Here is a 25,000-nt window from a genome sequence, read left to right as displayed (position 1 = left end):
CAACGAGCCCGCGCATAGCAATCGAGGTGTAAAAAGGGCGTTGAAGGCAGGAAGCCTGGACGAAAGAGGCTACGAGGTCACCTCGAAGCGGTCTAAGAATCGGGCGCACTTGGGGCGACTACCAGTGCCAACCCCTTATCCCGCGGTGCGTCCGACACACAGAAATTTCCAAGGCGGCCAAGGAGCCTCCCCGCATAGCAATCGGGGTGTGAGGTTACGGATGCAGCATTGATAGCAATCGAGGTGGGAGGCGAAGGATGCAGAAGTGAGAGCCGAGGGATGTAGCAGAGATAGCAATCGGGGTGTGTGATGCAGAAGAGATAGCAATCGAGGTGTGCGGTGGGAAGGGCCCAGCAGCCAGAATGCATGAAGCGACGGATGAAGCAGTGATGACAACCGGGCTGTGAGGAGAGGAGGGATGCAGCCAAGAAAGCAATCAGGGCTCGAGGCAAGGGATGCATCAAGGATAGCAATCATGTTGTGAGGCGAGATTCCAAAGGCTAAACGTGAGAGGCTGCAGGGTCGACTCAGAGAGGTCTATGCATGTGAGAGGCTGAAAGCAAGGTCAACTCGGAGCGGTCTATGCATCGGGCGCGCTTGGGGCGACTACCAGTGCCAACCCCTTATCCCGCGACGCGTCCGACAAAGAGAACGTTCCAAGGCGGCAGAGGAGGTTACCAGCCGAAGGATGCAGTAGCAATAACAGGTATAGTTCCGCGGCGGCCGAGAAGACTCACCGCATAGGAATCGGGATGCGAGGCGAGGGATGCGGCGGGAAGGCCCCGACGGCTAAACGGAAGAGGCTGCAGGGCCGCCTCGGATTGGTCCAAGCATCGGACGCGATTGGGACGACTACCAGTGCCAACCCCTTATCCCGCGATGCGTCCGATACACAGATAGTTCCAAGGCGGCCGAGGAGCCTCACCGCATATCAATCGGGGTGCGAGGCGAGGGATGGGGCGGGAAGGCCCCAACGGCTAGACGGAAGAGGCTTCAGGGCCACCTCGGAATGCTCCAAGCATCGGACGCGCTTGGGGCGACTACCAGTGCCAACCCCTTATCCCGCGATGCGTCCGATACACAGATGGTTCCAAGGCGGCCGAGGAGCCTCACCGCATAGCAATCGGGGGTGCGAGGCGAGGGATGGGGCGGGAAGGCCCAAACGGCTAGACGGAAGAGGCTTCAGGGCCGCCTCGGAATGGTCCAAGCATCGGACGCGCTTGGGGCGACTACCAGTGACAACCCCTCATCCCGCGATGCGTCCGATACGAAGATGGTTCCAAGGCGGCCGAGGAGCCTCACCGCATAGCAATCGGGGTGCGAGGTGGGGGATGCGGCGAGATGGCCCCAACGGCTAGACGGAAGAGGCCACAGGGCCGCGTCGGAATAGTCCAAGCATCGGACGCGCTTGGGGCGACTACCAGTGACAACCCCTTATCCCGCGATGCGTCCGATACGAAGATAGTTCCAAGGCGGCCGAGGAGCCTCACCGCATAGCAATCCGGGTGCGAGGTGGGGGATGCGGCGAGATGGCCCCAACGGCTAGACGGAAGAGGCTGCAGGGCCGCCTCGGAATAGTCCAAGCATCGGACGCGCTTGGGGCGACTACCAGTGACAACCCCTTATCCCGCGATGCTTCCGATACGAAGACAGTTCCAAGGCGGCCGAGGAGCCTCACCGCATAGCAATGGGGGTGCGAGGTGAGGGATGCGGCGAGATGGCCCCAACGGCTAGACGGAAGAGGCCACAGGGCCGCCTCGGAATAGTCCAAGCATCGGACGCGCTTGGGGCGACTACCAGTGACAACCCCTTATCCCGCGATGCATCCGATACGAAGATAGTTCCCAGGCGGCCGAGGAGCCTCACCGCATAGCAATCGGGGTGCGAGGCGAGGGATGCGGCGAGATGGCCCCAAAGGGTAGACGGAAGAGGCTGCGGGGCCGCCTCGGAATAGTCCAAGCATCGAACGCGCTTGGGGCGACTACCACTGCCAACCCCTTATCCCGCGATGCGTCCGATACACAGATAGTTCCGAGGCGGCCGAGGAGCTGGGGGATGCGGCGAGATGGCCCCAACGGCTAGACGGAAGAGGCTGCAGGGCCGCCTCGGAATAGTCCAAGCATCGGACGCGCTTGGGGCGACTACCAGTGACAACCCCTTATCCCGCGATGCGTCCGATACACAGATAGTTCCGAGGCGGCCAAGGAGCCTCACCGCATAGCAATCGTGGTGCGAGGTGGGGGATGCAGCGAGATGGCCCCAACGGCTAGACGGAAGAGGCTGCAGGGCCGCCTCGGAATGGTCCAAGCATCGGACGCGCTTGGGGCGACTACCACTGCCAACCCCTTATCCCGCGATGCGTCCGATACACAGATAGTTCCAAGGCGGCCGAGGAGCCTCACCGAATAGCAATCGGGGTGCGAGGCGAGGGATGCGGCGAGAAAGCCCCAACGGCTAGAGGGAAGAGGCTTCAGGTCCGCCTCGGAATGGTCCAAGCATCGGACGCGCTTGGGGCGACTACCAGTGACAACCCCTTATCCCGCGACGCGTCCGATACACAGATAGTTCCAAGGCGGCCGAGGAGCCTCACCGCATAGCAATCGGGGTGCGAGGCGAGGGATGCGGCGAGAAGGACCCAACGGCTAGACGGAAGAGGCTTCAGGGCCGCCTCGGAATGGTCCAAGCATCGGACGCGCTTGGGGCGACTACCAGTGACAACCCCTTATCCCGCGACGCGTCCGATACACAGATAGTTCCAAGGCGGCCGAGGAGCCTCACCGCATAGCAATCGGGGTGCGAGGCGAGGGATGCGGCGAGAAGGACCCAACGGCTAGACGGAAGAGGCTTCAGGTCCGCCTCGGAATGGTCCAAGCATCGGACGCGCTTGGGGCGACTACCAGTGACAACCCCTTATCCCGCGACGCGTCCGATACACAGATAGTTCCAAGGCGGCCGAGGAGCCTCACCGCATAGCAATCGGGGTGCGAGGCGAGGGATGCGGCGAGAAGGACCCAACGGCTAGACGGAAGAGGCTTCAGGGCCGCCTCGGAATGGTCCAAGCATCGGACGCGCTTGGGGCGACTACCAGTGACAACCCCTTATCCCGCGATGCGTCCGATACACAGATAGTTCCAAGGCGGCCGAGGAGCCTCACCGCATAGCAATCGGGGTGCGAGGCGAGGGATGCGGCGAGAAGGACCCAACGGCTAGACGGAAGAGGCTTCAGGGCCGCCTCGGAATGGTCCAAGCATCGGACGCGCTTGGGGCGACTACCAGTGACAACCCCTTATCCCGCGACGCGTCCGATACACAGATAGTTCCAAGGCGGCCGAGGAGCCTCACCGCATAGCAATCGGGGTGCGAGGCGAGGGATGCGGCAAGAAGGACCCAACGGCTAGACGGAAGAGGCTTCAGGGCCGCCTCGGAATGGTCCAAGCATCGGACGCGCTTGGGGCGACTACCAGTGACAACCCCTTATCCCGCGACGCGTCCGATACACAGATAGTTCCAAGGCGGCCGAGGAGCCTCACCGCATAGCAATCGGGGTGCGAGGCGAGGGATGCGGCGAGAAGGACCCAACGGCTAGACGGAAGAGGCTTCAGGTCCGCCTCGGAATGGTCCAAGCATCGGACGCGCTTGGGGCGACTACCAGTGACAACCCCTTATCCCGCGACGCGTCCGATACACAGATAGTTCCAAGGCGGACGAGGAGCCTCACCGCATAGCAATCGGGGTGCGAGGCGAGGGATGCGGCGAGAAGGACCCAACGGCTAGACGGAAGAGGCTTCAGGGCCGCCTCGGAATGGTCCAAGCATCGGACGCGCTTGGGGCGACTACCAGTGACAACCCCTTATCCCGCGACGCGTCCGATACACAGATAGTTCCAAGGCGGCCGAGGAGCCTCACCGCATAGCAATCGGGGTGCGAGGCGAGGGATGCGGCGAGAAGGACCCAACGGCTAGACGGAAGAGGCTTCAGGGCCGCCTCGGAATGGTCCAAGCATCGGACGCGCTTGGGGCGACTACCAGTGACAACCCCTTATCCCGCGATGCGTCCGATACACAGATAGTTCCAAGGCGGCCGAGGAGCCTCACCGCATAGCAATCGGGGTGCGAGGCGAGGGATGCGGCGAGAAGGACCCAACGGCTAGACGGAAGAGGCTTCAGGGCCGCCTCGGAATGGTCCAAGCATCGGACGCGCTTGGGGCGACTACCAGTGACAACCCCTTATCCCGCGACGCGTCCGATACACAGATAGTTCCAAGGCGGCCGAGGAGCCTCACCGCATAGCAATCGGGGTGCGAGGCGAGGGATGCGGCGAGAAGGACCCAACGGCTAGACGGAAGAGGCTTCAGGGCCGCCTCGGAATGGTCCAAGCATCGGACGCGCTTGGGGCGACTACCAGTGACAACCCCTTATCCCGCGACGCGTCCGATACACAGATAGTTCCAAGGCGGCCGAGGAGCCTCACCGCATAGCAATCGGGGTGCGAGGCGAGGGATGCGGCGAGAAGGACCCAACGGCTAGACGGAAGAGGCTTCAGGGCCGCCTCGGAATGGTCCAAGCATCGGACGCGCTTGGGGCGACTACCAGTGACAACCCCTTATCCCGCGACGCGTCCGATACACAGATAGTTCCAAGGCGGCCGAGGAGCCTCACCGCATAGCAATCGGGGTGCGAGGCGAGGGATGCGGCGAGAAGGACCCAACGGCTAGACGGAAGAGGCTTCAGGGCCGCCTGGGAATGGTCCAAGCATCGCACGCGCTTGGGGCGACTACCAGTGACAACCCCTTATCCCGCGACGCGTCCGATACACAGATAGTTCCAAGGCGGCCGAGGAGCCTCACCGCATAGCAATCGGGGTGCGAGGCGAGGGATGCGGCGAGAAGGACCCAACGGCTAGACGGAAGAGGCTTCAGGGCCGCCTCGGAATGGTCCAAGCATCGGACGCGCTTGGGGCGACTACCAGTGACAACCCCTTATCCCGCGACGCGTCCGATACACAGATAGTTCCAAGGCGGCCGAGGAGCCTCACCGCATAGCAATCGGGGTGCGAGTCGAGGGATGCGGCGAGAAGGACCCAACGGCTAGACGGAAGAGGCTTCAGGGCCGCCTCGGAATGGTCCAAGCATCGGACGCGCTTGGGGCGACTACCAGTGACAACCCCTTATCCCGCGATGCGTCTGATACACAGATAGTTCCAAGGCGGCCGAGGAGCCTCACCGCATAGCAATCGGGGTGCGAGGCGAGGGATGCGGCGAGAAGGACCCAACGGCTAGACGGAAGAGGCTTCAGGGCCGCCTCGGAATGGTCCAAGCATCGGACGCGCTTGGGGCGACTACCGTTGCCAACCCCTTATCCCGCGATGCGTCTGATACACAGATAGTTCCGAGGCGGCCGAGGAGCCTCACCGCATAGCAATCGGGTTGCGAGGCAGATTATTGGGAAGGGAACCCCCTGGGATGCGGCTCAAGCAGTGCCCAAAGGGACTGGAATGCGGAATCACATCGAGAGACCCAAATGCTATACGAGGGCTCAAATCGAATTATCGATTTGGCCACGACATGGACGCATCGGAACGACTACCTTTGCCGAACCACTCGCAATTGCATCCATACCGAAACCAATAGACATTTCCGTTAGAGCCCTCGCATAGCATTCGGGAATCTCGCATGCCCCTCTAAATCGACCAATGCTGGCGCTCAACGAAAATCCGAGCGCTACCACCGTTCGAGCGCCAGCATTGGTCGAGTTAGAGGGGCACGGGGGAGAATGCTCCAGTCAACACCTCCCCTATATAAGTTATTTGTCCGATTCTCGCACAACCGTAGTCTGCCTCGTCGAATCAAACAACGGTCCCAGATTCCGACTTCCGTTCCGTAGAGACCCAAAAGCTAGATGGAGGCTCGCAAGAAAGAGAGTCGGCGCATAGCAATCGGGTTTCTCGAACGTTTAGGGACCGAGCTCACTTGCGGATAGGGCAAAATCCGCCAAGCAACCCAAAAGCTAGACGGGGGCTCGAATCGAATCGCCTAGGCGGCCACAACAACGACGTGTTGGATCGACTACCAGTGCCAAACCATTCAGCAAGACTAGTCTGTGTCGAGGCCGGATAGAGATTCTCAGAGAGCGCCCGTATAGCATTTAGGAGACCTGCCGCGTCCCTCACACTCGACAAATGGTGGTGCACGTTTATAAATCCGAGCGATCCCAACCCTTTCAAGCACCAACATCGGTCGAGATAGAGGGGCACGGAGGGGGCTGCGTGAGACAACACAGTCCCCTATATAAGTTATTTGTCCGATTCTCACACATCCGAAGAATGGTCATCAAATCGGACAACAGCCCAAACTTCCGACTTCCGTCCCAGAAAGCCCAAGAGCTATCTAAAACGTTCATGGCCGGAACTCGATCGCGGCTATACCAGTCCGCCAAGCAACCCAAAAGCTAGACTGGAGCTCTAGTCGAATCACCTCTGTGGCCATTGCAAGGACGTGTTGGAGCGACTACCATTGCCGAACCATTCCGCAGGTCGAGTCCATACCAAGGCCGCATAGAGATTCACGATGAGCTCCTGCATAGCAATCAGGAGACTTGCCGTGTCCATCACAATCGATAAATCCTGGTGCAAGATTTTTGCATCCGAGCGCTCCAACCAGTCGAGCACCAGCATCAATCGACATAAACGGGCACGGGGGGAGGATGCTCGAGAACACTACCTCCCCTATATAAGTTATTTGTCCGATTCTCAAGCAGCCGAAGTCTGGTCATCGAATCGGGTCAAAGACCACAACTTCCGACTTTACCCACAATGCAAGTCATCGAATCGAACATCGGCCCCCGAGTCGGACTCCATGCGTATGTCAGGTCATCGGACCCAAATTCCGCCTTCCTGCGCATGGCGGGCCATCAATATCAACTCGGTCATCGGACCCAAACTCCGCCTTTCTGCGCATGGCACGCCTTCAAATCGGTCATCGGACCCAAATTCCGCCTTCCTGTGCATGGCGGGCCATCAACATCAACTCGGTCATCGGACCCAAATTCCGCCTTTCTGCGCATGGCACGCCATCAACTCGGTCATCGGACCCAAATTCCGCCTTCCTGCGCATGGCAGGTCATCGGACACAAATTCAGACCTCGCCAATATGCCTACGTATCGAATCGGTCATCGGACCCAACTTCCGACTTCATCCATACTGTAGGGTCTTTGAGGTTGGCGCGGTGCGCTCAACCCGGGGAGTCGACCCATCGAAGCATACACCTCCCCTATATAAGCTATTTGTCCGATTCCCACACCTGTGTAGTTTGCACCTCTGACCAGGACATCGACCCCAACTTCCGAACTCGACTGCAACGACGGCACCAGCGCCTTGGTGCGCACCTTGCGACGCACAGTCCCAACATTCGCCTTCCTGCACATGGCAGGTCATCGGACCCAAATTCCGACCTCGCGAGTATGCCTACATATCGAATCGGTCATCGGACACAACTTCCGACTTCATCCATACCGTAGGGTCTTTGAGGTTGGCGCGGTGCGCTCAACCCGGGGAGTCGACCCAACGAAGCATACACCTCCCCTATATAAGCTATTTGTCCGATTCCCACACCTATGTAGTTTGCACCTCCGATCAGGACATCGACCCCAACTTCCGAACTCGCCTGCAACGACCGAACCAGCGCCTTGGTGCGCACCTTGCAACGCACAGTGCCAACATTCGCCTTCCTGCACATGGCAGGTCATCGGACCCAAATTCCGACCTCGCGAGTATGCCTACATATCGAATCGGTCATCGGACCCAACTTCCGACTTCATCCATACCGTAGGGTCTTTGAGGTTGGCGCGGTGCGCTCAACCCGGGGAGTCGACCCAACGAAGCATACACCTCCCCTATATAAGCTATTTGTCCGATTCCCACACCTGTGTAGCTTGCACCTCCGATCAGGACATCGACCCCAACTTCCGAACTCGACTAAAAAGACCGCACCAGCACCTTGGTGTGCACCTTGCAACGCACAGTGCCAACATTCGCCTTCCTGCACATGGCAGGTCATCGGACCCAAATTCCGACCTCATGAGCATACCTACTAATCGAATCGGTCATCGGACCCAACTTCCGACTTCATCCATACCGTAGGGTCTTTGAGGTTGGCGCGGTGCGCTCAACCTGGGGAGTCGACCCATCGAAGCATACACCTCCCCTATATAAGCTATTTGTCCGATTCCGACACCTGTGTAGTTTGCACCTCCGCTCAGGACATCGACCCCAACTTCCGAACTCGCCTGCAACGACCGAACCAGCGCCTTGGTGCGCACCAAAAGTGCGCACTTTTGTGCGCACCAAAAGTGCGCACCAAAAGTGCGCACTTTTGGAGGGCACTTTTGTGCGCTCCAAAGGTGCGCACTTTTGGAGGGCACTTTTGTGCGCTCCAAAGGTGCGCACTTTTGGAGGGCACTTTTTGGAGGGCACTTTTCTGCGCTCCAAAGGTGCGCACTTTTGGAGGGCACTTTTTGGAGGGCACTTTTCTGCGCTCCAAAGGTGCGCACTTTTGGAGGGCACTTTTTGGAGGGCACTTTTCTGCGCTCCAAAGGTGCGCACTTTTGGAGGGCACTTTTGTGCACTCCAAAGGTGCACACTTTTGGAGGGCACTTTTTGGAGGGCACTTTTCTGCACTCCAAAGGTGCGCACTTTTGGAGGGCACTTTTTGGAGGGCACTTTTGTGCGCTCCAAAGGTGCGCACTTTTGGAGGGCACTTTTTGGAGGGCACTTTTGTGCGCTCCAAAGGTGCGCACTTTTGGAGGGCACTTTTGTGCACTCCAAAGGTGCGCACTTTTGGAGGGCACTTTTCCTGCGCTCCAAAGGTGCACACCTAGGTGAGCACCTTCGACCACACCTTGTAGCACACCAAACTCTGACTTTCGACTTCATCCGCAATGCAGGGTCTTTGAGGTTGGCGCAATGCGCACAACCAGGGGAGTCGACCCATCAAACCCAACACCTCCCCTATATAAGCTATTTGTCTGATTCTCATACATGCGTAGCCTGCAGGAGCAATTAGGACATCGACCCCAACTTTCGGCTTCTAAACGAAAACAAGGTCTTTGAGGTTGGTGTAATGCGAACAACTAGGGGAGTCAACCCATCAAACCCAACACCTCCCCTATATAAGCTATTTGTCTGATTCTCATACATGTGTAGTCTACAGGAGCAATTAGGACATCGACCCCAACTTTTGACTTCTTAACGAAAACAAGGTCTTTGAGGTTGACGTAATGCGCACAACCAGGGGAGTCGACCCATCAAACCCAACACCTCCCCTATATAAGCTATTTGTCCGATTCTCATACATGTGTAGCCTACAGGAGCCATTAGGACATTGACCCCAACTTTTGACTTCTTAACGAAAACAAGGTCTTTGAGGTTGGCGTAATGCGCACAACCAAGGGAGTTGACCCATCAAACCCAACACCTCCCCTATATAAGCTATTTGTCTGATTCTCATACATGTGTAGCCTGCAACAACGATTAGGACATCCACCCCAACTTCTGAATTCGTCTGCGTTGACCGCACCAAAGGTGCACGCCTTGGTGCTCACCAAAATCCGACTTCCGACTTCTTCTGCTATGCGGGGTCTTTGAGGTTGGCGCAGTGCGCACAACCAGGGGAGTCAACCCACCGAATGCAACACCTCCCCTATATAAGCTATTTGTCTGATTCTCATACATGCGTAGACTGCAGCAATGATTAGGACATCCACCCCAACTTTTGACTTCTTAAACAAGACAGGGTCTTTGAAGTTGGTGCAGTGCACACAACCAGGGGAGTCGACCCATCAAACGCAACACCTCCCCTATATAAAGCTATTTGTCCGATTCTCATACGTGTAGTCTGCAGCAGCGATTAGGACATCGACCCCAACTTCCGAATTCGTTTGCATTGACCGCACCAAAGGTGCACGCCTTGGTGTGCACCTTGGAGTGCACTTTGGTGCTCACCTCGGTGCACACTTTGGTGTGCACCTCGGTGTGCACCAAAGGTGCGCACCTTGGAGCGCACCAAAGGTGTACACTTTGGAGCGCACCACATAGGGTCTTTGAGAGGTTGGCGCAGTGCGCACACCAAGGTGGGTGTTGAGGTGCGTGCCGAGGTGGGTGGGTGCTAGGGTGCGCTCCATGGTGGGTGCCAGGGTGGGTGCGTGCTAGGGTGGATTCCAAAGAGGGTCATAGGGTGGGTGCCAAGGTGGGTTGGTGATATAGTGGGTTCAAAGGTGGGTACTAGGGTGGGTTCCAAGGTGGGTCACAAGTTGGGTGCCAGGATGCGTGGGTGTTAGGTTGGGTGCCAAGGTGGGCTCCTGCGTGGGTGGGTGCTAGGGTGGGTTTCAAGGTGGACGCGAGGGCGGGTGCCAAGGTGGGTAACAAGTTGGGTGTTAGGATGGGTGAGTGCTAGAGTGGGTGCCAAGGTGGGTGGGTGCTAAGGTGGATGCCAAGGTGGTTCACAGGGTGGGTGGGTTCTAGGGTGAGTTCCAAGGTGGGTCACAGGTTTAGTGCTAGGGTGCGTGTCAAGGCGGGTGTCGAGGTGCCTGGGTGCTAGGGTGTGGATGCCAATGTGGGTCATAGGGTGGGTACTAGGGTGGGCTGCAATGTGGGTGCCAAGGTGGGTAACATGCTCGGTTGGTTCTAAATTGGGTGTCAGGGTGGGTGTGCACCCACCTTGCCCGAGGTGGGTGCCAAGGTGCCAGTGTGGGTGGGTGCTAAGGTGGATGCCAAGGTGGGTGAGAAGGTGGGTGATAGGTTGAGTGGTAGGATGGGTGGGTGCCAAGATGGGTCACAGGGTGGGTGCAAGGGTGGGTAGGTGCTAGGGTTGGTGTCAGGGTGGGTGGGTGCTAGGTTGGGTTCCAAGGTGGGTGCGAGGGTGAGTGTCAAGGTGGGTCACAGGTTAGGTGCTAGGATGGGTGAGTGCTAGGGTGCAAAGGTGCCAGGGTGGGTGCTAGGATGGGTCGATGCTAGGGTGAGTGGCAAGGTGGGTCCACAAGTGTCAAGGTGGGTGCCGAGGTGGGTGCCAACTTGGGTTCCAAGGTGGGTGCCAAGTGGGCGACTGCTATGGTGGATGCCAAGGTGGGTCACGGGGTGGGTGCCAAGTTGCTAGGTTGTGTTCCAAGGTGGGTGCCAACGTGGCTGCTAGGGTGCGTGGGTTAAAGGGTGTGTCACAACGTGGGTGCCAGGATGGGTGCGCACCCACACTGGCCAAGACGGGTGCAAGGTTGGGTTCCAAGCCCGGTCACAGGCTGGGTGCTAGGATGGGTGGGTGCCAAGGTGGGCACCAGGGTGGGTGCACCCACCCTGGCCAAGGTGGGTCACGGGGTGGGTCCTAGGGTGGGTAACGGGGTGGGTACTAAGGTGCGTGCCAAGGTGGGTCATGGGGTGGGTGCCAAGGTGGGCACCAGGGTGGGTGTGCACCAACCCTAGCCAGGGTAGGTCACGGGGTGGTTGTCGGGGTGGGCGTCAAGGAGCCAAGGTGGGTGGCAAGTAGCCAAGTTGCGTGCCAAGGTGGGTGTCGGGGTGGGTGCCAAGGATCCAAGGTGGGTGCCAAGGAACCAAGGTGGGTGTCTGGGTGGGTGCCGAGGTGGGAGCCAGGGTGGGTCCCAAGGTGAGTGCAAAGGTGGGTGCCAGGGTCAAGGTGAGTGCCAATGTGGGTTCCAAGGTGCCAGGGTCAGGGTGAGTGCCAATGTGGGTTCAAAGGTGCTAAGTTGGGTGCGAGGTTGGGTGCGAGGGTGGGTGGGTGCCAAGGTGTGCTAGGTGGAAGCCCGGGTGGGTCGGCATCCCATGGGTGTCGAGTTGGGTGCCTGATGGGTGCTTCTTGTCAAGTTTTAGTCGTCGGGACTCATTTCGAGCCTTAGAGGTCGTTTCTTGTCCGGTTGCCCTGTCTTCGACCTGGGAACCCAATTTTGGTCCTCGGGTCCCATTTTTTTTTGTCTCGCATCCCACTTTTGGCCTGTGGCCTTTTCGGGGTCGATTCTCGTTTTGGGCATCAGAGCATGTTTCTTCTCCTAAAACCCAATATTTGTTTATTAAGTCTCGGAACACATTTTTGTTCTCGTGGACCCATCATGGGTCTTGGAACGCATTTGTGGTCCTTGGGTCCCATTTTGCATCCCGAAACTTGTGTTTTGGTGCTTGATCCCTATTTTGGGTGCCCACCTTGCACCAAGTGCGCACCCGGGGCAAACCGAGCGCCTTGGTGCACCGGGGCAAGATCGAGCGTGCACCCGAGGCGCCCCGAACATGCACCAAGGTGCACTCGGCCCACATGTGAGCGCAGGTCGTTGCGCCCGAGGTGGTGTGTGGGCACCGCGTTGCAGACGGGACACTGCACGCACACGACGCCCCGTCCAGGTGCACGCACGTAGGCCGGGCCGGGTGCACACCCGACGCCCTAGCAAGGTGCGCGCACCCGGGCAGGGCTCACACTTGGCGAACGGGGCGCACTTCGCGAGGGAGGGTGTGCACCTCGACGGGGGTGGGTGGCCGGGGTGGATTCGCACGTGGGTCGCGGTTTGCTAAGTACACACTGCGACAAGCTCATAACGGGTGCGATCATACCAGCGTTAGTGCACCGGATCCCATCAGAACTCCGCAGTTAAGCGCGCTTGGGCCGGAGTAGTACTGGGATGGGTGACCTCCCGGGAAGTCCCGGTGTTGCACCCTTTCTTAGTTTTTCGCCGGGCGTCGCAATGCTATTTGAATAAACCTTTTGCCCGTTTGCGTTCTCGTCGGGGCCGGGCCGGGCCGGGGTGCGCTGCCCGCACTACCGCGCGCGCGGGGGCGACACCGAGCGCGCACCCGAGGCGCCCCGAGCACACAGGCCACGGTGCAACCCGGGCGTTGTGCGCGCACCCCGGTGCGCCCGAGGTGCTGCGCGCGCACCCAGGTGAAATCGGTGTGCACCTCGGCCAGTGCGCGCTCGGTCGAGTCGCGCACGTTGGCCAAGGTGCACGGTGATGTTTCTTACTCTAAGGTTCCGCACCAGACGCCCGGGACAGGTGAGCGAAGCTGGGCGGGGCCGGGTGCGCGGCCGGGGCAGGTGCACGCAGCTGGAGAGAGCTTTGGAGCACACCAGAGGTGCGCACCTTGGAGCACACTTCGGAGCGCACCAATGATGCGCTCCATTCAAAAGTTTCCTGAAAAGGCAAAAAAAGTTGAGATTATAGAATTTCCCACTTGAGAGATTGTAAAAAAAAAAAATTTAAAATGAAGGAAACGCGGGTGCCAAGGTGTGCGCGCCCGGGTGCGCAGCCCAGCCAAGGTGTGCGCACCAAGGCGCCCACCCTGGCGAAGGTGCACGCAAGGTGCGCACCCGAGGCAAACCGGACAATTAACCCAACTTTCGACTTCGCGCGCACCTGCGCACCTTGGAGCGCACTTCGGAGCGCTCCTTGGTGCGCACCAATCTTGGGCACCTCGGAGTGCACCATGGCGCCCACCAAGGTGCGCACCCGGGGCAAACCGAGCTCCGACTTCGTGCGCACCTTGGAGCGCACGAAAGGTGCGCACCATGGCGCCCACCAAGGTGCGCAGCCCAGCCAAGGCGTGCGCATCAAGGTGCGCACCCTGGCGAAGGTGCGCACCCGGGGCAAACCGAGCTCCGACTTCGTGCGCACCTTGGAGCGCACAAAGGGTGCGCAACCCAGCCAAGGTGTGCGCACCCCGGGCAAACCGAGCTCCGAATCGTGCGCACCTTGGAGCACACTTCGGAGCCCTCCTTGGTGCGCACCGATGTTGCGCACCTCGGAGCGCACCCGGGGAAAACAATGCAATTAACCCGACTTTCGACTTCGTGGGCACCTCGGAGCGCTCTCGGGTTCGCACCTCGGAGCACACCGAGGTGCGCACCTTTGATGCGCTGCCTTCACCAATTTCCAGAAAAGGCAAGAAAACATTGAGAAGGTGTGCGCACCGAGGTGCCCACCCTGGCGAAGGTGCACGCGAGGTGCGCACCCGGGGCAAACCGGGCTCCGACTTCGTGCACGCCATGCTGCGCACCTTGGAGGGCCATGGTGCGCACCTTGGAGCACACTTCGGAGCGCTCAATGGTGCCCAACCCAGCCAAGGTGCCCACCGCGGCGAAGGTGCACGCGAGGTGCGCACCCGGGGCAAACCGGGCTCCGACTTCGTGCACGCCGCACCTTGGAGCACACTTCGGAGCGCTCCTTGGTGCGCACCAGGGCGCGCAACCCAGCCGAGGTGCCCACCCCGGCGAAGGTGCACGCGGGGTGCGCACCCGGGGCAAACCGGGCTCCGACTTCGTGCACGCCATGGTGCCCACCGCGGCGAAGGTGCACGCGAGGTGCGCACCCGGGGCAAACCGGGCTCCGACTTCGTGCACGCCGCACCTTGGAGCACACTTCGGAGCGCTCCTTGGTGCGCACCAGGGCGCGCAACCCAGCCGAGGTGCCCACCCCGGCGAAGGTGCACGCGAGGTGCGCACCCGGGGCAAACCGGGCTCCGACTTCGTGCACGCCATGGTGCCCACCGCGGCGAAGGTGCACGCGAGGTGCGCACCCGGGGCAAACCGGGCTCCGACTTCGTGCACGCCGCACCTTGGAGCACACTTCGGAGCGCTCCTTGGTGCGCACCATGGTGCCCACCAGGGCGCGCAACCCCGCCGAAGGTGCACGCGAGGTGCGCACCCGGGGCAAACCGGGCTCCGACTTCGTGCACGCCGCACCTTGGAGCACACTTCGGAGCGCTCCTTGGTGCGCACCAGGGCGCGCAACCCCGCCGAAGGTGCACGCGAGGTGCGCACCCGGGGCAAACCGGGCTCCGACTTCGTGCACGCCATGGTGCGCACCAGGGTGCCCACCGCGGCGAAGGTGCGCACCCGGGGCAAACCGGGCTCCGACTTCGTGCACGCCGCACCTTGGAGCACACTTCGGAGCGCTCCTTGGTGCGCACCAGGGCGCGCAACCCAGCCGAGGTGCCCACCCCGGCGAAGGTGCACGCGAGGTGCGCACCCGGGGCAAACCGGGCTCCGACTTCGTGCACGCCATGGTGCCCACCGCGGCGAAGGTGCGCACCCGGGGCAAACCGGGCTAGGACTTCGTGCACGCCGCACCTTGGAGCACACTTCGGAGCGCTCCTTGGTGCGCACCATGGTGCCCACCAGGCCGCGCAACCCAGCCAAGGTGTGCGCACCAAGGTGCACGCGAGGTGCGCACCCGGGGCAAACCGGGGTCCGGCTTCGTGCACGCCGCACCTTGGAGCACACATCGGGGCGCTCCCGGGTTCGCACCGGCGTTGCGCACCGTGGTGGGCACCTCGGAGCGCACCGTGGTGGGCACCTCGGAGCACACCAAGGTGGGCAGCGAGGTGCGCACCTTTGATGCGATGCCTTCACTAATTTCCATAAAAGGCAAAAAAAAAGGAGATTTTAAAATTTCCGTTTTGAAAGATAGTGAGAAAAAGGGAATGCTGGTGCCATCTTGAGCCCGCCCTGGTGCGCAGCCCAGCCAAGGTGTGCGCACCAAGGTGCCCACCCTGGCGAAGGTGCGCGCCCGGGCAATTAACCCAACTTCCAACTTCGCGCGCGCCAGGGTGGGAGCGCACCCAACAACCGGGCCTGGGAAGAGCCAATGCGAGAAACCCCACCAAACGCTCTGACAAAAAAAGAGGGGGCGCTCCAGTAACCCCGCTTCGGAGCGCACCCTGGGCAAACCCAGCCAGGGTGCCCACCCCGGCCAAGGTGCAGGCGAGGTGCGCACCCGGGGCAAACCGGGCTCCGACAACGTGCACGCCGCACCTTGGAGCACACTTCGTAGCGCTCCCGGGTGCGCACCTCAGAGCACACCAAGGTGGGCAGCGAGGTGCGCACCTTTGATGCGCTGCCTTCACTAATTTCCAGAAAAGGCAAAAAAAAGAGGAGATTTTAAAATTTCCGTTTTGAAAGATAGTGAAAAAAACGGAACGCGGGTGCCATCTTGAGCCCGCCCTGGTGCACAGCCTAGGTAAGGTGCCCACCCTGGCAAAGGTGCGCACCCGGGCAATTAACCCTACTTCCGACTTCGTGCGCGCCAGGGTGGCAACCGGGCCTGGGAAGAGCCAATGCGAGAAACCCCACCAAACGCTCCGACAAAAAAAGAGGCGGCGCTCCAATAACCCCGCTTCGGAGCGCAGCCGGGGCAAACCCAGCCAAGGTGCCCACCCCGACGAAGGTGCACGCGAGGTGCGCACCCGGGGCAAACCGGGCTCCGACAACGTGCACGCAGCACCTTGGAGCACACTTCGAAGCACTCCCGGGTGCCCACCGGCGTTGCGCACCGTGGTGGGCAGCGAGGTGCGCACCTTTGATGCGCTGCCTTCACTAATTTCCAGAAAAGGCAAAAAAAAATGAGATTTTAAAATTTCCGTTTTGAAAGATAGTGAAAAAAACGGAACGCGGGTGCCATCTTGAGCCCGCCCTGGTGCGCAGCCCAGGCAAGGCATGCGCACCAAGGTGCCCACCCGCGGTGCACACCCGGGGCAAACCGGGCTCCGACTTCGTGCAGGCCGCACCTTGGAGCACACTTCGGAGCGCTCCTTGGTGCGCACCATGGTGCCCACCAGGGCGCACCCGGGGCAAACCGGGCTCCGACTTCGTGCACGCCGCACCTTGGAGCACACATCGGAGCGCTCCCAGGTTCGCACCAGCGTTGCGCACCTTTGATGCGCTGCCTTCACTAATTTCCAGAAAAGGCAAAAAAAAACGATATTTTAAAATTTCCGTTCTGAAAGATAGTGAAAAAAACGGAACGCGGGTGCCATCTTGAGCCCTTCCTGGTGCGCAGCCCAGGCAAGTTGTGCGCACCAAGGTGCCCACCCTGGCGGAGGTGCGCGCCCGGGGCAAACCGGGCTCCGACTTCGTGCACTGCATGGTGCCCACCAAGGCGCGCAACCCAGCCAAGGTGCCCACCGCAGCGAAGGTGCACGCGAGGTGCGCACCCGAGGTGCACACCCGGGGCAAACCGAGCTCCGACTTCGTGCACGCCGCACCTTGGAGCACACTTCAGAGCGCTCCTTGGTGCGCACCAGGGCGCGCAACCCAGCCAAGGTGCTCACCCCGGCGAAGGTGCACGCGAGGTGCGCACCCGGGGCAAGCCGGGCTCGGACTTCGTGCACGCCGCACCTTGGAGCACACATCGGAGCGCTCCCGGGTTCGCACCAGCATTGCGCACCTTTGATGCGCTGCCTTCACTAATTTCCAGAAAAGGCAAAAAAAAAAAAAAAACGAGATTTTAAAATTTCCGTTTTGAAAGATAGTGAAAAAAACGGAACGCGAGTGCCATCTTGAGCCCGCCCTGGTGTGCAGCCCAGGCAAGTTGTGCGCACCAAGGCACCCACCCTGGCCAAGGTGGGTCACGGGGTGGGTCCTAGGGTGGGTAACGGGGTGGGTACTAAGGTGCGTGCCAAGGTGGGTCATGGGGTGGGTGCCAAGGTGGGCACCAGGGTGGGTGTGCACCAACCCTAGCCAGGGTAGGTCACGGGGTGGTTGTCGGGGTGGGCGTCAAGGAGCCAAGGTGGGTGGCAAGTAGCCAAGTTGCGTGCCAAGGTGGGTGTCGGGGTGGGTGCCAAGGATCCAAGGTGGGTGCCAAGGAACCAAGGTGGGTGTCTGGGTGGGTGCCGAGGTGGGAGCCAGGGTGGGTCCCAAGGTGAGTGCAAAGGTGGGTGCCAGGGTCAAGGTGAGTGCCAATGTGGGTTCCAAGGTGCCAGGGTCAGGGTGAGTGCCAATGTGGGTTCAAAGGTGCTAAGTTGGGTGCGAGGTTGGGTGCGAGGGTGGGTGGGTGCCAAGGTGTGCTAGGTGGAAGCCCGGGTGGGTCGGCATCCCATGGGTGTCGAGTTGGGTGCCTGATGGGTGCTTCTTGTCAAGTTTTAGTCGTCGGGACTCATTTCGAGCCTTAGAGGTCGTTTCTTGTCCGGTTGCCCTGTCTTCGACCTGGGAACCCAATTTTGGTCCTCGGGTCCCATTTTTTTTTGTCTCGCATCCCACTTTTGGCCTGTGGCCTTTTCGGGGTCGATTCTCGTTTTGGGCATCAGAGCATGTTTCTTCTCCTAAAACCCAATATTTGTTTATTAAGTCTCGGAACACATTTTTGTTCTCGTGGACCCATCATGGGTCTTGGAACGCATTTGTGGTCCTTGGGTCCCATTTTGCATCCCGAAACTTGTGTTTTGGTGCTTGATCCCTATTTTGGGTGCCCACCTTGCACCAAGTGCGCACCCGGGGCAAACCGAGCGCCTTGGTGCACCGGGGCAAGATCGAGCGTGCACCCGAGGCGCCCCGAACATGCACCAAGGTGCACTCGGCCCACATGTGAGCGCAGGTCGTTGCGCCCGAGGTGGTGTGTGGGCACCGCGTTGCAGACGGGACACTGCACGCACACGACGCCCCGTCCAGGTGCACGCACGTAGGCCGGGCCGGGTGCACACCCGACGCCCTAGCAAGGTGCGCGCACCCGGGCAGGGCTCACACTTGGCGAACGGGGCGCACTTCGCGAGGGAGGGTGTGCACCTCGACGGGGGTGGGTGGCCGGGGTGGATTCGCACGTGGGTCGCGGTTTGCTAAGTACACACTGCGACAAGCTCATAACGGGTGCGATCATACCAGCGTTAGTGCACCGGATCCCATCAGAACTCCGCAGTTAAGCGCGCTTGGGCCGGAGTAGTACTGGGATGGGTGACCTCCCGGGAAGTCCCGGTGTTGCACCCTTTCTTAGTTTTTCGCCGGGCGTCGCAATGCTATTTGAATAAACCTTTTGCCCGTTTGCGTTCTCGTCGGGGCCGGGCCGGGCCGGGGTGCGCTGCCCGCACTACCGCGCGCGCGGGGGCGACACCGAGCGCGCACCCGAGGCGCCCCGAGCACACAGGCCACGGTGCAACCCGGGCGTTGTGCGCGCACCCCGGTGCGCCCGAGGTGCTGCGCGCGCACCCAGGTGAAATCGGTGTGCACCTCGGCCAGTGCGCGCTCGGTCGAGTCGCGCACGTTGGCCAAGGTGCACGGTGATGTTTCTTACTCTAAGGTTCCGCACCAGACGCCCGGGACAGGTGAGCGAAGCTGGGCGGGGCCGGGTGCGCGGCCGGGGCAGGTGCACGCAGCTGGAGAGAGCTTTGGAGCACACCAGAGGTGCGCACCTTGGAGCACACTTCGGAGCGCACCAATGATGCGCTCCATTCAAAAGTTTCCTGAAAAGGCAAAAAAAGTTGAGATTATAGAATTTCCCACTTGAGAGATTGTAAAAAAAAAAAATTTAAAATGAAGGAAACGCGGGTGCCAAGGTGTGCGCGCCCGGGTGCGCAGCCCAGCCAAGGTGTGCGCACCAAGGCGCCCACCCTGGCGAAGGTGCACGCAAGGTGCGCACCCGAGGCAAACCGGACAATTAACCCAACTTTCGACTTCGCGCGCACCTGCGCACCTTGGAGCGCACTTCGGAGCGCTCCTTGGTGCGCACCAATCTTGGGCACCTCGGAGTGCACCATGGCGCCCACCAAGGTGCGCACCCGGGGCAAACCGAGCTCCGACTTCGTGCGCACCTTGGAGCGCACGAAAGGTGCGCACCATGGCGCCCACCAAGGTGCGCAGCCCAGCCAAGGCGTGCGCATCAAGGTGCGCACCCTGGCGAAGGTGCGCACCCGGGGCAAACCGAGCTCCGACTTCGTGCGCACCTTGGAGCGCACAAAGGGTGCGCAACCCAGCCAAGGTGTGCGCACCCCGGGCAAACCGAGCTCCGAATCGTGCGCACCTTGGAGCACACTTCGGAGCCCTCCTTGGTGCGCACCGATGTTGCGCACCTCGGAGCGCACCCGGGGAAAACAATGCAATTAACCCGACTTTCGACTTCGTGGGCACCTCGGAGCGCTCTCGGGTTCGCACCTCGGAGCACACCGAGGTGCGCACCTTTGATGCGCTGCCTTCACCAATTTCCAGAAAAGGCAAGAAAACATTGAGAAGGTGTGCGCACCGAGGTGCCCACCCTGGCGAAGGTGCACGCGAGGTGCGCACCCGGGGCAAACCGGGCTCCGACTTCGTGCACGCCATGCTGCGCACCTTGGAGGGCCATGGTGCGCACCTTGGAGCACACTTCGGAGCGCTCAATGGTGCCCAACCCAGCCAAGGTGCCCACCGCGGCGAAGGTGCACGCGAGGTGCGCACCCGGGGCAAACCGGGCTCCGACTTCGTGCACGCCGCACCTTGGAGCACACTTCGGAGCGCTCCTTGGTGCGCACCAGGGCGCGCAACCCAGCCGAGGTGCCCACCCCGGCGAAGGTGCACGCGGGGTGCGCACCCGGGGCAAACCGGGCTCCGACTTCGTGCACGCCATGGTGCCCACCGCGGCGAAGGTGCACGCGAGGTGCGCACCCGGGGCAAACCGGGCTCCGACTTCGTGCACGCCGCACCTTGGAGCACACTTCGGAGCGCTCCTTGGTGCGCACCAGGGCGCGCAACCCAGCCGAGGTGCCCACCCCGGCGAAGGTGCACGCGAGGTGCGCACCCGGGGCAAACCGGGCTCCGACTTCGTGCACGCCATGGTGCCCACCGCGGCGAAGGTGCACGCGAGGTGCGCACCCGGGGCAAACCGGGCTCCGACTTCGTGCACGCCGCACCTTGGAGCACACTTCGGAGCGCTCCTTGGTGCGCACCATGGTGCCCACCAGGGCGCGCAACCCCGCCGAAGGTGCACGCGAGGTGCGCACCCGGGGCAAACCGGGCTCCGACTTCGTGCACGCCGCACCTTGGAGCACACTTCGGAGCGCTCCTTGGTGCGCACCAGGGCGCGCAACCCCGCCGAAGGTGCACGCGAGGTGCGCACCCGGGGCAAACCGGGCTCCGACTTCGTGCACGCCATGGTGCGCACCAGGGTGCCCACCGCGGCGAAGGTGCGCACCCGGGGCAAACCGGGCTCCGACTTCGTGCACGCCGCACCTTGGAGCACACTTCGGAGCGCTCCTTGGTGCGCACCAGGGCGCGCAACCCAGCCGAGGTGCCCACCCCGGCGAAGGTGCACGCGAGGTGCGCACCCGGGGCAAACCGGGCTCCGACTTCGTGCACGCCATGGTGCCCACCGCGGCGAAGGTGCGCACCCGGGGCAAACCGGGCTAGGACTTCGTGCACGCCGCACCTTGGAGCACACTTCGGAGCGCTCCTTGGTGCGCACCATGGTGCCCACCAGGCCGCGCAACCCAGCCAAGGTGTGCGCACCAAGGTGCACGCGAGGTGCGCACCCGGGGCAAACCGGGGTCCGGCTTCGTGCACGCCGCACCTTGGAGCACACATCGGGGCGCTCCCGGGTTCGCACCGGCGTTGCGCACCGTGGTGGGCACCTCGGAGCGCACCGTGGTGGGCACCTCGGAGCACACCAAGGTGGGCAGCGAGGTGCGCACCTTTGATGCGATGCCTTCACTAATTTCCATAAAAGGCAAAAAAAAAGGAGATTTTAAAATTTCCGTTTTGAAAGATAGTGAGAAAAAGGGAATGCTGGTGCCATCTTGAGCCCGCCCTGGTGCGCAGCCCAGCCAAGGTGTGCGCACCAAGGTGCCCACCCTGGCGAAGGTGCGCGCCCGGGCAATTAACCCAACTTCCAACTTCGCGCGCGCCAGGGTGGGAGCGCACCCAACAACCGGGCCTGGGAAGAGCCAATGCGAGAAACCCCACCAAACGCTCTGACAAAAAAAGAGGGGGCGCTCCAGTAACCCCGCTTCGGAGCGCACCCTGGGCAAACCCAGCCAGGGTGCCCACCCCGGCCAAGGTGCAGGCGAGGTGCGCACCCGGGGCAAACCGGGCTCCGACAACGTGCACGCCGCACCTTGGAGCACACTTCGTAGCGCTCCCGGGTGCGCACCTCAGAGCACACCAAGGTGGGCAGCGAGGTGCGCACCTTTGATGCGCTGCCTTCACTAATTTCCAGAAAAGGCAAAAAAAAGAGGAGATTTTAAAATTTCCGTTTTGAAAGATAGTGAAAAAAACGGAACGCGGGTGCCATCTTGAGCCCGCCCTGGTGCACAGCCTAGGTAAGGTGCCCACCCTGGCAAAGGTGCGCACCCGGGCAATTAACCCTACTTCCGACTTCGTGCGCGCCAGGGTGGCAACCGGGCCTGGGAAGAGCCAATGCGAGAAACCCCACCAAACGCTCCGACAAAAAAAGAGGCGGCGCTCCAATAACCCCGCTTCGGAGCGCAGCCGGGGCAAACCCAGCCAAGGTGCCCACCCCGACGAAGGTGCACGCGAGGTGCGCACCCGGGGCAAACCGGGCTCCGACAACGTGCACGCAGCACCTTGGAGCACACTTCGAAGCACTCCCGGGTGCCCACCGGCGTTGCGCACCGTGGTGGGCAGCGAGGTGCGCACCTTTGATGCGCTGCCTTCACTAATTTCCAGAAAAGGCAAAAAAAAATGAGATTTTAAAATTTCCGTTTTGAAAGATAGTGAAAAAAACGGAACGCGGGTGCCATCTTGAGCCCGCCCTGGTGCGCAGCCCAGGCAAGGCATGCGCACCAAGGTGCCCACCCGCGGTGCACACCCGGGGCAAACCGGGCTCCGACTTCGTGCAGGCCGCACCTTGGAGCACACTTCGGAGCGCTCCTTGGTGCGCACCATGGTGCCCACCAGGGCGCACCCGGGGCAAACCGGGCTCCGACTTCGTGCACGCCGCACCTTGGAGCACACATCGGAGCGCTCCCAGGTTCGCACCAGCGTTGCGCACCTTTGATGCGCTGCCTTCACTAATTTCCAGAAAAGGCAAAAAAAAACGATATTTTAAAATTTCCGTTCTGAAAGATAGTGAAAAAAACGGAACGCGGGTGCCATCTTGAGCCCTTCCTGGTGCGCAGCCCAGGCAAGTTGTGCGCACCAAGGTGCCCACCCTGGCGGAGGTGCGCGCCCGGGGCAAACCGGGCTCCGACTTCGTGCACTGCATGGTGCCCACCAAGGCGCGCAACCCAGCCAAGGTGCCCACCGCAGCGAAGGTGCACGCGAGGTGCGCACCCGAGGTGCACACCCGGGGCAAACCGAGCTCCGACTTCGTGCACGCCGCACCTTGGAGCACACTTCAGAGCGCTCCTTGGTGCGCACCAGGGCGCGCAACCCAGCCAAGGTGCTCACCCCGGCGAAGGTGCACGCGAGGTGCGCACCCGGGGCAAGCCGGGCTCGGACTTCGTGCACGCCGCACCTTGGAGCACACATCGGAGCGCTCCCGGGTTCGCACCAGCATTGCGCACCTTTGATGCGCTGCCTTCACTAATTTCCAGAAAAGGCAAAAAAAAAAAAAAAACGAGATTTTAAAATTTCCGTTTTGAAAGATAGTGAAAAAAACGGAACGCGAGTGCCATCTTGAGCCCGCCCTGGTGTGCAGCCCAGGCAAGTTGTGCGCACCAAGGCACCCACCCTGGCCAAGGTGGGTCACGGGGTGGGTCCTAGGGTGGGTAACGGGGTGGGTACTAAGGTGCGTGCCAAGGTGGGTCATGGGGTGGGTGCCAAGGTGGGCACCAGGGTGGGTGTGCACCAACCCTAGCCAGGGTAGGTCACGGGGTGGTTGTCGGGGTGGGCGTCAAGGAGCCAAGGTGGGTGGCAAGTAGCCAAGTTGCGTGCCAAGGTGGGTGTCGGGGTGGGTGCCAAGGATCCAAGGTGGGTGCCAAGGAACCAAGGTGGGTGTCTGGGTGGGTGCCGAGGTGGGAGCCAGGGTGGGTCCCAAGGTGAGTGCAAAGGTGGGTGCCAGGGTCAAGGTGAGTGCCAATGTGGGTTCCAAGGTGCCAGGGTCAGGGTGAGTGCCAATGTGGGTTCAAAGGTGCTAAGTTGGGTGCGAGGTTGGGTGCGAGGGTGGGTGGGTGCCAAGGTGTGCTAGGTGGAAGCCCGGGTGGGTCGGCATCCCATGGGTGTCGAGTTGGGTGCCTGATGGGTGCTTCTTGTCAAGTTTTAGTCGTCGGGACTCATTTCGAGCCTTAGAGGTCGTTTCTTGTCCGGTTGCCCTGTCTTCGACCTGGGAACCCAATTTTGGTCCTCGGGTCCCATTTTTTTTTGTCTCGCATCCCACTTTTGGCCTGTGGCCTTTTCGGGGTCGATTCTCGTTTTGGGCATCAGAGCATGTTTCTTCTCCTAAAACCCAATATTTGTTTATTAAGTCTCGGAACACATTTTTGTTCTCGTGGACCCATCATGGGTCTTGGAACGCATTTGTGGTCCTTGGGTCCCATTTTGCATCCCGAAACTTGTGTTTTGGTGCTTGATCCCTATTTTGGGTGCCCACCTTGCACCAAGTGCGCACCCGGGGCAAACCGAGCGCCTTGGTGCACCGGGGCAAGATCGAGCGTGCACCCGAGGCGCCCCGAACATGCACCAAGGTGCACTCGGCCCACATGTGAGCGCAGGTCGTTGCGCCCGAGGTGGTGTGTGGGCACCGCGTTGCAGACGGGACACTGCACGCACACGACGCCCCGTCCAGGTGCACGCACGTAGGCCGGGCCGGGTGCACACCCGACGCCCTAGCAAGGTGCGCGCACCCGGGCAGGGCTCACACTTGGCGAACGGGGCGCACTTCGCGAGGGAGGGTGTGCACCTCGACGGGGGTGGGTGGCCGGGGTGGATTCGCACGTGGGTCGCGGTTTGCTAAGTACACACTGCGACAAGCTCATAACGGGTGCGATCATACCAGCGTTAGTGCACCGGATCCCATCAGAACTCCGCAGTTAAGCGCGCTTGGGCCGGAGTAGTACTGGGATGGGTGACCTCCCGGGAAGTCCCGGTGTTGCACCCTTTTTTAGTTTTTCGCCGGGCGTCGCAATGCTATTTGAATAAACCTTTTGCCCGTTTGCGTTCTCGTCGGGGCCGGGCCGGGCCGGGGTGCGCTGCCCGCACTACCGCGCGCGCGGGGGCGACACCGAGCGCGCACCCGAGGCGCCCCGAGCACACAGGCCACGGTGCAACCCGGGCGTTGTGCGCGCACCCCGGTGCGCCCGAGGTGCTGCGCGCGCACCCAGGTG

General features: G+C 61.2%; 3 non-coding genes across 3 annotated transcripts; all 3 read left to right on the top strand.

Moving 5' to 3' along the window:
• The first annotated feature begins 12,587 nt into the window (after positions 1 to 12,587).
• LOC131865496 (5S ribosomal RNA) lies at positions 12,588 to 12,706 on the top strand. Its single transcript, XR_009364216.1, has one exon. It is a non-coding gene; the product is annotated as a 5S ribosomal RNA (ribosomal RNA).
• A 5,915-nt stretch (positions 12,707 to 18,621) lies between these two features.
• Positions 18,622 to 18,740, top strand: LOC131865495 (5S ribosomal RNA). Its single transcript, XR_009364215.1, has one exon. It is a non-coding gene; the product is annotated as a 5S ribosomal RNA (ribosomal RNA).
• Positions 18,741 to 24,655: 5,915 nt separating this feature from the next.
• On the top strand, positions 24,656 to 24,774 carry LOC131865494 (5S ribosomal RNA). Its single transcript, XR_009364214.1, has one exon. It is a non-coding gene; the product is annotated as a 5S ribosomal RNA (ribosomal RNA).
• The last annotated feature ends 226 nt before the right edge of the window (positions 24,775 to 25,000 follow it).

This window comes from Cryptomeria japonica, unplaced genomic scaffold (genome assembly GCF_030272615.1).
Source record: "Cryptomeria japonica unplaced genomic scaffold, Sugi_1.0 HiC_scaffold_113, whole genome shotgun sequence".
Taxonomy (NCBI): Eukaryota; Viridiplantae; Streptophyta; class Pinopsida; order Cupressales; family Cupressaceae; genus Cryptomeria; species Cryptomeria japonica.
Note: the sequence above shows the minus strand (reverse complement) of the source record. Positions and strands in the feature narration are given on the sequence as shown.